The sequence below is a fragment of the Polistes dominula genome, unplaced genomic scaffold (assembly GCF_049000335.1).
Source record: "Polistes dominula isolate Pdom_NZ unplaced genomic scaffold, Pdom_raw_medaka contig_82, whole genome shotgun sequence".
NCBI classification, from domain to species: domain Eukaryota; kingdom Metazoa; phylum Arthropoda; class Insecta; order Hymenoptera; family Vespidae; genus Polistes; species Polistes dominula.
In genome coordinates, this window is record NW_028301046.1 from 5,822,088 (window position 1) to 5,836,998 (window position 14,911).

General features: G+C 39.8%; 1 long non-coding RNA gene across 1 annotated transcript in view; it reads left to right on the plus strand.

Annotated features, from left to right (window-relative positions):
• The first annotated feature begins 10,303 nt into the window (after positions 1-10,303).
• Positions 10,304-14,911, plus strand: part of LOC149031653 (uncharacterized) — a 32,053-nt gene continuing 27,445 nt past the window's right edge. Inside the window, exon 1 of the long non-coding RNA XR_016177582.1 lies at positions 10,304-12,062. This is a non-coding gene — a long non-coding RNA (uncharacterized LOC149031653). The remainder of the gene's footprint in view (positions 12,063-14,911) is intronic.

Consider the following 14,911-nt stretch of genomic DNA (forward strand, 5'->3'; position numbering starts at 1 on the left):
ATTACCACAGTATTTACAATATTTTTTAATTATGTTTTGTTTACATTAGAAGATAACATTGAGATAAAAAACGAAAGTAAGAGAGAAAGAGAGAGAGAGAGACAGACGGAGAAACAGACAAACAGACAGACAGATAGAGTTAAACTCGTTTTAATTTCAATGACTGATCCTTCCAGCGATATCCTTGCCTTCCTAATTGCCCCTTCGTCTTCGGTTACGTTCCAGCGTGAATGAGGAAGCTGCTGTTAGCTAGCGTTGGTTAGTGCTGCCGTCGGAGCGTTGCCGTCGTCGTCGGAGGGTAACGAGACGACGAATCTCTACAAAGGACCCACCAGCAGCCTGCACTAAGGGTTCTAAAGGATTTTCCGCTGAAGGTGTGTGTATACATATGTAAATTCGCAAAAGATTTAATTAAACCTAAACGTGGAAAGGAAGGTAACAGCTAGACTCCATCTCTTTCTCTCTCTCTCTCTCTCTCTCTCTCTCTCTCTCTCTCCTTCTCATACACAGCTGTTTCGTAAAGAGAAATAGAAATAGAAAGAAAAAGATAGGGAGAAAAGGGAGAGAATGTAAGGAGAATATCTATAAGTACGACTATTATTTTTCTTTTGCTTTTAATTTATAGGAAGAATTTAATCAACATATATATTGAAAAATTCATTGAAATAAAACAAAATCGTAGAAGCTTTAACAATAACGAAGTAATAAATAACAGATGAAGAGTCTATTAGCGTCAGAGTAAATAGATATAAAAATTAAAGAGAGAGAAAAAGATAGATAGTTAGAGAGAAAGAAAAGAGAAAATAAAAAATAGATAGGGAAGAAGAAGCATCGACAAAATTTGTTCGGCAAAGTAGACGGGCGTTGTACTTTTACCATTTCGGCCGGTCGAAGTTACCGCGAATAATGTTTATCGCTGTAGCACGAGGGGGTGGCATACGAGCAAGCTGATAGACACACGGTGGTTCGTCGAGTGGGGGCGGAGCGGTAGGACTCCTCGTTTATACGCGGTGCCGGCATAATGGAGTAGAGTGGAGTAGAGCACGGATAATGGAGTATGAAGAATAGCGTGCGGTGAATGTCGGGATAGTCCCTCTCACCCTTCGAACTCTCCTACCCCTTCTATACATAACCCTCCCCTGTACCACCACCATCCCCCTACATATCCCAAAACCTACGCATACCCCCGTACACGACACAGCCTCGTCTCTGTCTTTCATTTCGTTCTTCTCTCTTCTTCCATCCAGTTTAGTTCCCTTTTCCATCCTGCTAACCCTTCCGTCCTCTCGATTTTCCGTCTTTCTCCAACCCTTTCTCTTCGTTCTGTCCATTCGTTTTCGTCTCTCTCTCTTTCTCCTTCTCTCTTTTGCGTGCGTGCGTGTGTGCGCGCGCGAGCAAGTACACAGACGTACGTGTTCTCTCTATCCTTCTACTCACGCTATGCTGCGAGGGGACGGCAAACTGGACACGGCTCGTTGGCTCGTGCAGTTGGTCATACCGATTTATCGTCCTGTGACCGAGCCGAGCCGAATCGAACCGAGCCGTGCTGCATTACCGATTCGCGGTAAATTCACTTCGTGTCGACGACTTTTCAACATTTTAAAATTATTCCACTTATATTTATCCCATTATTTCATTAATAATCTAATAAGTATAAAGTGTGTGTATGCGTGTGCTATGCAAAGGTAGGTTCTTTCTTTTTTTATTTTTTGTTTGTTTATAACAATATTTGTGTATATTTTCTTTTTCCAATATTTGAACACGTTTTATTTCGATTAGGAGATAAATAAGAAAGAATATAAATTTAGTTCGATACATGGAAAAAATAGATAGAGAGGAAGAGGGAGAGTGAGAAAGAATGAAAGAGAATGTGTATGAACGATCAAATGATTGAAATTCAGCACGTGAACCACTTTCTCGTTGAATTTCACGGGCAAGATGAGGGAAAAAAGTGAATGTGTAGAAAAAAGGATGCAGCAGAAGGGTGGAAAGAGTTGAAATTGTCCCAGAGCCCCACATACCAACGGATCGAATACATCGGCCGCGAACGCATACACGGGTTCTCTCTCTTTTTCTCTTTCTTTCTCTCTCACACATACTTTCCATCTCTGACCACTCACCTTTTCTACGCATAGAGCGCACGTGGCGTCCGAGTCGTAAACGCGTTCCAACCACGGCCGCTCTCGTGTGTGGTGGAGGGTATACGGGGAGTAGGAGGAGAAAGAGTAGGAGTAACAGTAGTAGTAGTAGGAGTTGAAGTTACTGGAGGTGGAGGTGGAGGTGATGGTGGTGGCAGTGGGGAATGGCGGGAAGTAGAAGGGTAGGTCGTTACACGCACCGGTCACTGCCACCCCCGTGGCTATCGCCGGTACGACCCCCCCATGCAAAATCACCCTTTGTCCCGCTCGATGGGAAATTACTTTTTGTCCGTCGATTACGGGGTGAATTTTCGGACGACGAGAGACCCGATCATTTCGAACGAGACATGAGGAAAAAAGAGATAGAAAAAGAGAAAATGTTAAAGAGAGAGGGAAAGAGATGAGCTCCCAGATATTCTAGGAAAAAGAGATGCCCGAGCCTTGCGGCGAGCCGCCGCTTTTCAAACGACTCGTTTTCGTTAAATTGTAATTAATTGAAAACCAATACACACGATACTACTCTCAATCCAAGTATACACATGTTCGTACCGAGGCTTTTCCGTTTGTAAGAATGTTTCCAGAGAGAATCTCTTCCCTCCTACTAATCCTATTTTTTTTTATTCTCTCTCTTTTCTTTTCTTTTTATCATAGATTATTCTATTTCAATTTGTCGACAATTGTCGAACTCAAAGGTTAAACTATTTTATATTTATTTTGAGAATGTATAAGTTGCATTGTTCGATTGTTTTCGAGATATACTTTGAATATCATAATAACTCTCTCTCTCTCTCTCTCTCTCTCTCTCTCTCTCTCTCTCTCTCTCTCTACTCTTCCGTTCGGGAATATCATAGCTCTCGAGATCGTGAATCGCATGACGACAAGCAGAGAAATAAGTGAGACTTGACGAAGCATGCCCGGGGGGCCGCAACCCTTGATTACCAAGATCTTCATCTACATGCTAAACATCGCTCCTCGGCGCCGTCTTGAATACTCTTGTACTTACGTATGTATCTAGATCCACGGTCTGCCGTTTCCTTCACCGTCCTTCTTCTCCTCCTTCTCTACTTCCTTCACTCTCTTTCTCTCACTCACTCTCTCTCTTTCTCTCTCTCTCTCTCTCTCTCTCTCTCTCTCTCTCTCATTCTCTACTATTTCACTTTCCCATCTCTCTGCTTACCCATCCAAGTTTCCAACCCTCTCCTCGAAGCTCCATGCCACCTCCGCGAAACACATTCTCTCTTCCTCCCTCTACTATCTATATGATGTTTGCTTAGATTAAATTAACCGACCGTGAATGCACCCTTTGTTCTTCCTACTGCCATGGGGATGGGTGGCCCCATCTACTCCTTTCCCCCGTCTTCCTCCTCCTCCTCCCGTTCTCCTTTTCTTCCTTTTCTATTCCCCACGTATGCGTATGTACAATCTTCTCTAATCCTGAAAGAGAAAGACTCGTGGAAAAAAGTATTCTCAGCAAAAGCTTTTCCACCGGGAGCTACCAGACCTTGGTAAATCGATCCTCCATGTTATCTCGTTTTGTTTATTCTCAACTTTGAATACAAGTTTTATTTAAAGATTCGACAAATTGTTGTTTATTAAAAATTATAATCTTTTTCATTATGTACTCTTATTCGTATCGTTATTATTATTTATGTTATAAGTATGTTATGGTGTATTGTATTCAAAAATAGGTCGATTATTTCGAACGAAAAAAAATGAGAAAAAGATCGTAAGTCTCGAGATATCGTTTCGTATTTCTTAGAGTATGGCGCACCCGTCTTAAACGTCGAATTCTAGTACTATCGTCGTCATCGTCTTAAAATTTCATCTGCCGACGGCGCCACTTCTTTAAGAAAGTTTCCTTATATTCTTTACCTTTCTTACCGACTACATTGGCACATTTTTATCCTCCCGTTTCTTCCATGATCATCTCGGTTGATTATCGGTCTGTGAGAGACTATTGGTGTTTAACAAAAATAATTAATCAAATAGATAAATCGTCATTGCAAATTTTTTTCAGTTTTTTTTTTATTTTTCTCTACGAATTTTTTTTCTCCCCTTTTTTCAACTTTCTTAAAGGAAATCTTACCGACATTTTCCTTCCGTGAGCTACTTTACCAGAAGGGGCGTCGTACGTTTCCTTTCTTACGACCCTAAGAAGGGTGGAAGAAATTCTGGAGGGGTGAGTTTTCTTAAATGTCTTTGCAATTTTACTCGCCGGAGGGCGACACGAGTATCTTGTCTTGTGAAAAAGTACGAAAGAACAGAGAGAAGAAATCGTTGAAAGGAGTGGGGGCAGAGAGGAAAAAGAAAGAAAGAAAAAAAGAAAAAAAAGAAAACCGTTCGTCCCAGAGCTTATCGACTATCTCCGTTTCTCTCTCTTTCTATTCTCTTTTTCTCTCCACCGCTTTATCTCGTCCGGCCGCGATTACAGAATTTCGATAAGCTGGTTTTATTGGAGCCAAAGTGTCGCCCGTAGCGACGTCAAAACGACGATAACGATCGCTCGACCAACCGCGGCCGATTTGTGCGGACAATCGATTTGGTTTTGCGCCGTCCACGTTGATTTAAATCCGAGCGGTTGACCTACAATTTAAAGTTATTTAAGAAAGTCAACCCAACGAGGAAAAATTACGATAACCAATAACCAACCGATTTCACATCGGATAGGAGAGAAAAAGAGAGAGAAAGAGTGTGAGAGAGATAGAGAGAAGTTTGAGGGTGAGGGCAAAGTTTCGAGGGATTTAAAATAATACACTTAGCGGACAACGAAGTCAATTGTCAACGTTTCATTAACGATCTGGTTCTGTGTATAGTATATAAAAAAAAACACACACACACAAAAAAGAGTAAACCAATATAGAGTAGGAAAAAAAGAAAAAAAAGAAAGGGGAAGTTGATAAGAGAGTTTTATTTTTGTTCGACTAATCTTTCGACTTTTAATTAAAACAGTTTCATAGAGAATCTTAGATCGTTATCAAAGACTTCTTCTTCTTATTTTTCTTCTTATCTATAAAGTACATGCTAGAGATTATTGCAGATAGAGCATATGAGTGAGAGTAAGGAAAGACCGTTTGCAATTTTGATTTTTCGTCATCATCCATTCGCTGACGGTTCGGAGAAGCATCAAAGAAGAAACTGGTCAAAGCCGACGGAGAAATATGCGAACCCGAGGTGAAGCAGTAGAGAGATCTCGGAGTATCTTGGCCGGGTCTCGCTGGTAGCTAGGCAACCCACCCCTAGAGCCACCACCTCCTTCTCCTCACCTCAATTCAACCCCTCCCAACCCCTTGCCACCTTTTCCTCCTTCTCCTCTCTATCTCCGCCTCGACCTCGACCACCGACCCTCTTTCAAAACCCCTTGCCTCCTTTCTCTCCTTCTCCTCCAACGAAGGCACCCGACGAAGCCATCCTCCCTTAACCTCTTTTCCCCACTTCCTCCACCGTCTCTTTCTAGCTTGCTTTCCTTCCTTCCTTCCTTCCTACCTTCCTACCTACCTACCTACCTACCTACCTACCTACCTACCTACCTACCTACCTACCTACCTACCTACCTACCTACCTACCTATCTACCTATCTACCTACCGTTTCTCCCCTCTCTCTTTCTCCTTGTCCTCCTCTTTCCTCCTCTTTCCTCCTTCTCTTCCACGTCTCTCACGCATCGCGCGGGTGCGGCATCCCCCTGCCATCGCCACAACGGCCACGCTGGGGTACCTCAGAACCCCAGGCTCCTACCCACCAGAGTTCGCCCACCTCCTCCGTCAGGTGCCAAGACTCGTGAGAACTCACCCAGAAAAATTCTACTCTATCACCGACCTGACGAAAGCTTTCTCTCTCTCTTTCTCTCTCCTTTTTTTTCTTTTTTTTTTCATTCTTTTTCTTTCCTTTTCCTTTTTCTTTTCATTTATTCGATACTTCTCTTTTCCTCTTCTTAATATCTTTTTATCTTTTCATTTTCTTTTTTCCTTTTTGTTGTTTCCAAGAAAAGAAATAAAGCTCTCTCTTCTCCTTCGTCATCTCATTGAATGCACCTTTGATGACGACGATTAATCCACGAGAGTCTTTCCTCGAATCGTTGCGTCCATTAAGTACGATCGAATTCATTTCGTCTTTTTTTTCTTTATTTCTTTTTTCCTTTTCAGAAAAATATACATAATTATTATATATATATTGTATTTAATATTTATCTTTATCAAATAAAATGATGCAGCTTGACATTTTATTTTAGAATATGATTGAAATCGTTTGAAATTGGATAGAGAAACCCTTTTAGGGTGATTAGTTCGACGCCATCCGACGGATCGAGGTCGACAAGTCGTTTAGATCCGCGGGGCTCGTTGACGAAAAGCCGACGGTGAAAAGCTTGTCTCGTTGTCGAGTCACCATTTTGTTTTGCGGTCGGAATGCGCGATGCGTACGTGAACGAGGCGGTTCTGCGCATCGTCTTGCGGTTGGTTTGTGGTCCTGGGGATAGCTAGGCCCGATCATTGGCCGTGGGGGTGTCGAGGGTGGTTTTTGGGGGTGTGGTGGCACCTTGTGGTTTGCGGGCTGATCTGCCACCAGCAGGGGGCGGCTCTCTTATCGAACTTCCATTGGCTCTTCTCGGACCGAAGACGAGTCGTTGACGTTAATAAGATAAATCAAAGAAATTCATTATTGGTATAATTCTCTTATCATAATTTCCTATTCCTTCCTTTGTCGATTCGAACTATTACTAATACTATTTGCTGCTGTTAATCATTCAATTTTCGAAATTATACTATAAAACTACGTCAATAAGTTGAAATAACTTTAAAATAAATTTCGTGTTTTGTTAAAGTACATTTGTTAATTATTTAACAAATTGATTTTAGTTAACACACGTAAATAGAAGGTAATTTGGAAAATGATCCCCCATCAATCCTTTCTACGTGGTACTAATAAATATATAGGTATTAGATGATTTTGTAGGCCACTCGCTCGAATTCGGTACTCCAATCGTGTCTGTGTAATCAGCACTGATACAACCCTCGACAGGGGTAGTTCCTGCCAGCGTTTAATTACGCGTCCCTTCCTAAACCAGGCACGGAGGCTCCCTTTCATTAAGGCAATAATTTTAATAATTTTTATCTTTCCATATAATCTGCCTAATTAAAATTACGCTTTGATCGCGCCCGCTCCCTTAATTTCCCCCTTTTTAAAACATCCCGCGTATCTATCGCGGTGTTGCTTCCATCTATCTGCTTAACGCGACAAAAAGAATCATGAAAAATAAAATAAAATCTAATAAAAAAAAAAGGAATAGAAAAAAATATTACGAAAAGAAAGATAGGAGTAAAAGAAAAAAAAGAATACACCGAAATCGTTGGAAAATTTCTGATCCATACAAATGTATGGTCAAATTTGTACTTAAAATATGAAAGAATTCGAATCGAAGTAAAAGGGTAAGAAGAAAGACTTGAAGCGAGTGGTCGGCAAAGACCTTTTTGTCTTACGAAATGCAAGTTCGCCACTCGAAGGATTTTCAACGGCGAAAATTCGTAGAAGCTGGCAAAAAGGTCAGAGCAACAGTAGAGGAATGTCTTTTGGAACGCTCAGCTTCTGTGTTTATCGGTGGATTCGTCTAACGCTTTCTCGTTCCAAGCAACACTTTTGAAAAGTTTTCAACCTCTATCCAGTAGGGGCTCTGTCTCTACAGCTTTTCTCTACGTCTCTTTCCACCATCCAGTTTCGTCTATATCTGTTTCATCTGTTTCTCTCTCTCCTTTTCCTTCTTTCTCTTTCTCACCGGGTCCATGCTCTTTTCGCAGACTGCCTGTCCGCGGAGGCAAAGAGATCTAAAGAGTCGGGAGTCGTTTTGGGAAGAGACCGAAAGATAGAAAGAGATGGTAAGAGAGGCTCGTATTCAAATGTTGATGAAATTGACCAGACGGGCTTTGATCTGGCCTCTTCAAATATTCGCCAAGAGATTGAAGTGAACATCTGAGGAGAGCGTGAATTATCTTCCTCGTTGGACGAGTAGGAAAAGAGAGAAATGCGCTTTACTTACCCAGGAAAAGCTTTTTACAATAGCCGATTCTCTACTGATTTCTTTTTCACGAGTCACAAACTTATGCGAACGACGATAAAACTCATTCCGGTTGATGGGAAGGTGAACGAAAGGAAACTGTGCATAAGATTCGTAAATCTTTAGTGCAGTTGACCGACTTTTTTCTCTTACATTTTTATCCAAGTAGATAGATTTTTTTTTTCTTTAGTTTTATATCTTTTTTCTTTTTTTTTAAAATACGTACACGACGATCTCCCCGTTAGATCGATATTTCTCGAATATTTCTCGAGTATTTTATCGGAAATATTTCATATATCCTACATTACTTCTTTTATTTCACTAATGCTTTACTCTGAAAAAACTTTTTATTTATCAGCACGGTTATCGAACATGCTATGGCGAGTTTGGTTAGGAATGTTGTAATCTCGTTCGGATACTTTGTATATCAGGATTACATGCATCAAATAAAAGCTTCAGTACATTTTCTTATTAAAAATCTAGCATTCATGAGTCGTAGGGATATATTTCGTGTATATCGTACATAAGCTATACGGGGTGTTTGGAGTACTTTTCTCTCTCTCTTTCTCTCTCTTTTCGTAAGAGCATTTCCTGCATTAGTATGCTTTATGCTTGGAACGAGTGGAACGAAACGAAGGTCGGCAAGCTTCTATAGCGTATCCACCCTTGGTAGGATTTAATATTTAAAAGCGCATCTGAAATATGTCGATTCTGGTCTATAAACACGTAAGGGGTGGGTATACTCACTCTCGTGCAATCTTTCTCTTTCCTTCTCTTGCTCTCTATTATTCTTTCAGATTTTCTCTGTCTTTAACTTTAGCCTCTTAAGACCACGGAATATCTCGAATAATTTATTTCGTCGCATTATTTCTTAACCTACGAGGTTTACCATCACCGAAATTTACATTTTTATCTTGCATCACGTTCGGATTACTTTTCTCTCTATCTTTTGGTAGGAAACTATGAATTCTTTTTTTGTTTTGTTGCGTTATTATCGATTCTAACTTGAAATATAAATCATCTCGAATCGTTTAAATTCTCGATTCATCGTTTATTTGTATTTAGATTATTAATTTAACATTTGTTCATTTAGCATTATATAAATTTATTTATCGTCACGAAAAAAATTCGAGCTGCGAAGCGTTGAAATAAAACGTATCTCCATTATTCATATTTGTGCTTTCTCATATTATATATATATATATTTTTTTTTATTTCATAAATATGTATAACATTGTGTATACGGTGTGCATTCGAAAGCGTGGTACGAATCGAGAGAGTGTCGAATCTATTCGTAAAAATAAGTCAAAATAAAAAGAGTAATGTTTATTTACACGTTTTTTCATTTTCAAGAAAATAATGTTGAAAAATTCTGGGAAGTATACGTACACGTTCTTCTGTTATCTTATCTATCTGTGATAAACATTTTCTTTCGTTAACATTCTCATATACATACTTTGTTTTCTGCAATTTTTACATTTAACCTTCGACCGAACGACTTATTCATTCGATATTTAGTTTGCTTTTAACAGCCGAGCACGAATCATAACGTTACATGACAGCTACCGAATATTGCAGACAACGATTTCCAAAACTTCATCGTTCGAACGGAAAGGTAATTCAAACATTTTTAATTTATTATCACGCATTAAAATTCATAAATTGTTCACCTTACTTCTAAGAATTGACAAACATAATTTTCGTATCCTCAAATGATAAAAGTGTTGTTCTTTCTGTTGTTTTTTAAACTTACATTTATACATATAATTCTCACAAATCCCACTGTACTCTTCTAACTTTTATTCTTCTCGTCTGAATATAGCTGATATATATTTTTAACGATATTTATTTTACTACAAACTGACGATGAATAAAACCTAAATAAAATATAAATAATGGTTTATTATCCTGGTATAGTATATTTGATCGATAACCAATCATATTGATTGGTCTATTAGAGATAAGTATGCGTTAATAATTTGTAATTTTCATGCTAAATAAACGCGTATATTAATTTCGATCTCTTATTTTTGTTTTATTATAGAACGATAGAAATGTTAAACATTGAGATAAAAAAGTACCTAGTAAAAAATCAGATTTTTAGTAAATAATACGTTGAAAGGTCGTTAAAATATTGATGAAAGTAGAAAGAGTTGAAAAAGTTAGACGTGCAAACGTCGGTAGCTCATCAGCGTTCTACCTAATTAGAAAGTTGTAGGAATAGACAAGGAAGAAGGGGAAGAGTCTGGAAATTCCAGGAAGAGAGAAGATCTGGTAAGAACTCCCTCATCTCCTTTGGAAGTTATGTTCGCAAGGTTTCGCCCAGCCCTACAATACAGTAAATTCAACGGTAATGTGCACACATGAGACGAGAGCCCACCCCAAGGTGGCATTGCTTTCCACAGTCGCGCCCCTTAAACGCGAATTTGATATTCGTAAATCTGCCGGCCGTTCTCCATAAATCAAAAGGACCCTTCGTGGCTGGTCTTTGTATGCCTGATAGAGAAATAGAAAGAGAAATAGAAAGAGAAAGAGAGAGTTTCGTCACCCCTTCACACAACCCCCTTTTAAACAACATCCGTTCGACATGTAGCGTCTGTAAAATTGATTTCTTACAGTTCACTTATTTTTCTTACTAATTTTAAAGTAAAAGCAACATTTTTAAAAGTTTCTACGGTGATCCCCTATGATAGATCATAGAAACTCAGTTGGGACACTAGCCAACTCTTCGTTAGGAGTTTAACATGAGTTATTAAACAACGTAACGTTCGAGCCGAAGGATTCTGGGTTGTAGCAGATAGGCAGCGGGCGGTGGTAGTTATAGGCAAAGGAGACAGAGGAGGAGGTTTTTCAGCGAAATACCTCGCGTGATACCGGAAATTCTTGGCGTGGGAGTCACCGCCGCCCTTAATTAAAAATCCAACGAACCCCCAAAAATGAGCCTCCGCTAAAGAGAGAGTAAGAGAAATGGAAGAAAAAAGCGACAACGTGAGAGAGAAAGAGAAAGTTAGAGAGAGAAAGAATGAATGAGAGAGAGAGATGAAGAATGAGAATAAAAGAGAATGAGAGAGAGAGAGAGAGAGAGAGAAAGAGCGAGAGTGAGAGAGAGGGACTAAGGGGGTGAGGCAAAGTTAAGGGTAGAAGGGCTAACTGGTCGTACGTCGAGGCAGACCGCATTCTTTCGTTTAATTCCCGCGAATTTATAGGAACGAGAGACAACACACTGTGCCGCAATATCCCTACACGTTGTTTCACGGCCTTTTCGTGTCCTCCTGTTGTGGGTCCGCCCTTAAAAAGTATTACCATCCTCGGAAACGTAATTGAATTCGACGTCGCTCCTTTATTGCACTCTCCTCTCTTCTCGCGCTTCGATGATCTTCAGGAGAGATAAAGAGAGAGAAAGAGAGAGAGAGAGTGAGAAAACAAGAATACAGAAAAGTGAACATCTTTGATATCAAGAAACACTCTTGAAGTTCGTTTTAATGATTAAGTACGAATCGTTGAGTTCGTCTGATAAAACTTGATCATAGTAAAATTCACTAATTATTATAAATACTAGTATATCTGCCTAATATCGTTTTTCTATACCGAGCACTTTTAATCAAGGTTCGATGTTCGATAATTGAAGGAAAAGAAAAAAAAAAGAAGAGAGAGAGAGTGAGAGAGAGAACGATCTGCTGGTCCTGTCAAGCTCGTTTGGCCTTTCAACGAGTCAGTTGTCTCACGAAAGGAGAGAGAAGAAGGTAACTAGGAAGGAGAAGAAGTAGAACAAGGAGAAGAAGAAGGAGAAGAAGAAGAAGAAGAAGAAGAAGAAGAAGAAGGGCGCCTGCTCTAAAATAATTAAACTGGCGCAAGTTTTTACGACAAGGTGTTCATTACGGTGGGTAATTAAGACGCCCCTTAACTAGACCCGCTAACCACCCCTGGGGGTGGTAAACCAACTTCTCAGTCGGTACCGTGGGGAGATCGTAGTGCCTTGAAAAGCGTCAGGAACGGCAACGGTGGCAAACGATGTCGGTGATGGTGGTTATGCTAGTGGCGGTGATGGTATTGGTAGTCGTAGTGGTGGTGGTGCTGACGGTAGTAGTGGTAGTGGTAGGTGAAAACTCTTAGGATGGAGCAAAGTTTTCTCGTTTTTATAAACGAGGACCGACTATTATCGGCGATTATGTTAGAGAAGGGTTCCCGTTTGTAACTTTAAATAAACGGATATCGTTTTAATCCGTTCTCACACCATCATTATCATCATCATGATCATGATCATAGTACGATACCTATCTAATATATCATATGTTTGATATTATATCATTGTGATTCTCTGATCTAACGCAATTAAGTTCCTTAGTGGAAGAAGAGTCCAGCTAAACAACTCACTTTATTCGCGTGCACTTTGAATCGTCTATTATATAGCTTGGATCCAAATAGCAGCTAAGTCCTTTCTAAGCCGCTTCTTGCCTATGGAATTACTCTGGCCCTGTGCCCGCATTAATAAGTGACCGTCCTGTGCAAACAGTGCCAGTGATCCCCTGATTTTAGGACGAGAACCGAGACTCGGATTTTGCCGTATTAGTACTCTCAGGTTTCAAAATAGATCTATGTTCGCCAAACGATATTCCTTCCTTCCTTCATTTATTTCTTTCTTTCTTCTATTTCCTTTTTCCTTTTTCTTTTCCTTTATTCGTTAACTATGATTAACACGCGGATAGATAAAATTAAACTAATAACCAAGCATTCCTACCGATTTACATGTAAAACAGACAGACCACCGTACGTGCGTTGGGGAACACAAATCTTGGAACGGCCAGTCTCAGACAGATCTTGATATATATATATATATATATATATATATATATATATATATATATATCAAAAATAGTGGCGTGCGTCCAGCGTCGTCTATTCTCTAGGAGCAGAGAGTAAAGAATAGTCTGAGAGTAGATCGGTGGTAGGCACTACGATGCAGGGCTGTACATTCGAGGGGTACCATAAGTCATTCCCATGGGTCACCGTCGGTGATGTACGGCGATTGTGGGACAGCACAAAGTATGGGCATTCTCTCTCTCTCTCTCTCTCTTTCTTTTTATTTTTTTGAAGTTGTTTAGAGAGAGAGAGAAAGAGAGAAAAAGAACAAGAAAGAAGGGTAGATCAGCTCTTAATAAGCCAAAGTGCACGAGAGCTGAGTACGAAAGAAATATTCTCTCGAGACATGAGGGATATAGGATCTTCCTTTCGTCCATTATTTACGAGAAGATGGCATAACGTGGTCACTCGACGATATAACAAACATACCAAATCATACTATATAAATATATCATAAATATATATTATCGATTATTATTATTACTATAATTATTTTTAGTTTTGCTTTTTAAATGATTTTTAAATAAAATTTTACTAAATACAATCCAACGATTATTCGATAAAAGGAGAAAAGAGTTCTTATAAGTATGAAGCAGAGACTATTTCACAGGATAGAGTACAGAAAAAAAGGGAAAGAGAGAGAGAAAATTCTAGATAGAAGAATTATGAGTCTTCGAGGTGGCGACGCTCGGCTACGTGTTTCCAGGTTCTCCAAGAAACTCCTTTCTTTTTGTATCCGGTGTAAAAAAAAGGAAGTACGAGGGACAGAAAGAAGGAGGAGGAGGATGGTGGTAGATCGAGGATGAGGGTGGGATAGGAAGAAGGGGGGATATAGGAAGTTAAAAACGGAGAACGAAGGAGAGAAGAGAATGAGCTCGAGAATATCCTCCAGCCTCGTTTAAAAATGATAAATGCGCAGCTGGGTATATGACTGAGAAAAATAACGCCAAGGGGGTAGGTGAAGGAGGAGGAAGAGGAGGAGGGCGGTTGGAGTGGAGACAGAGAAAGTCTCGTCGATCGGGGCTCGAGGAAACGAAAAACTAATATCCGCCCCCGGAGGCCGTTTGTTTCGTATTGTTTCGGACTCCTGGCTCCCTGGCGGTTGTCTTTGGCGTGATTGAGTGTCGCCATTCTTCATCAGTTCGAAGCTTTCTTTTTCAAACTCTTCGCCACCTTTTCACTGGCGATCAGTGTATACCCTAGGATTGGCTAACGATTTAAAGTAGAATGAGTTTTGGAAATAAAAATAACAAGTATTATATCTACGTATACTAGATGAGATTTTACTTTGAAACTGTAACATAATCCACAGAGAGTGTTAAAAAAGATCTGTTAGGAAGTGTGCTTAGAGGAGAAGAAAATTGGATAACTTGGTAGAGCGTAGGAGAAAGAGGAAAGGGTGACTACTCCGGGTTGGTGCATAAATGCGATAGATCCTTCTGCAAGGGAACTAATGACAATTTAAATGCATGGAATTAAAGTACGCCTAAGAAGGAAGATGCTTTGGGTCTTTTCTTTTCTTCTGTTCTTATCGTTCGTCGTCGAAAAGATTCCGCAAGAATATAGCATCAAATATACAACGTTTTACCCACGTGGCTCATTTCTTTTTCTCTCATGGTCCAATTGCGTTCGACTATTTAGAGATGTAAGTCTCTTCAACCACAAAGGGTCGAATGCATCAGGAAAATTTCTATAGACTAATTTGATACTTCTTTTGTTTTATCATTTTCTTTTTCTTTTTCTTACGCAAACACACACACGCACACGTATACACGCAACAGATACGTTTATACGTATGAGAGAATTCCTCCCAATAGATTTGAGATAATAACGTCTGGAGGTTGGAGTCTCCCTTTCTTAGTCTTTAAT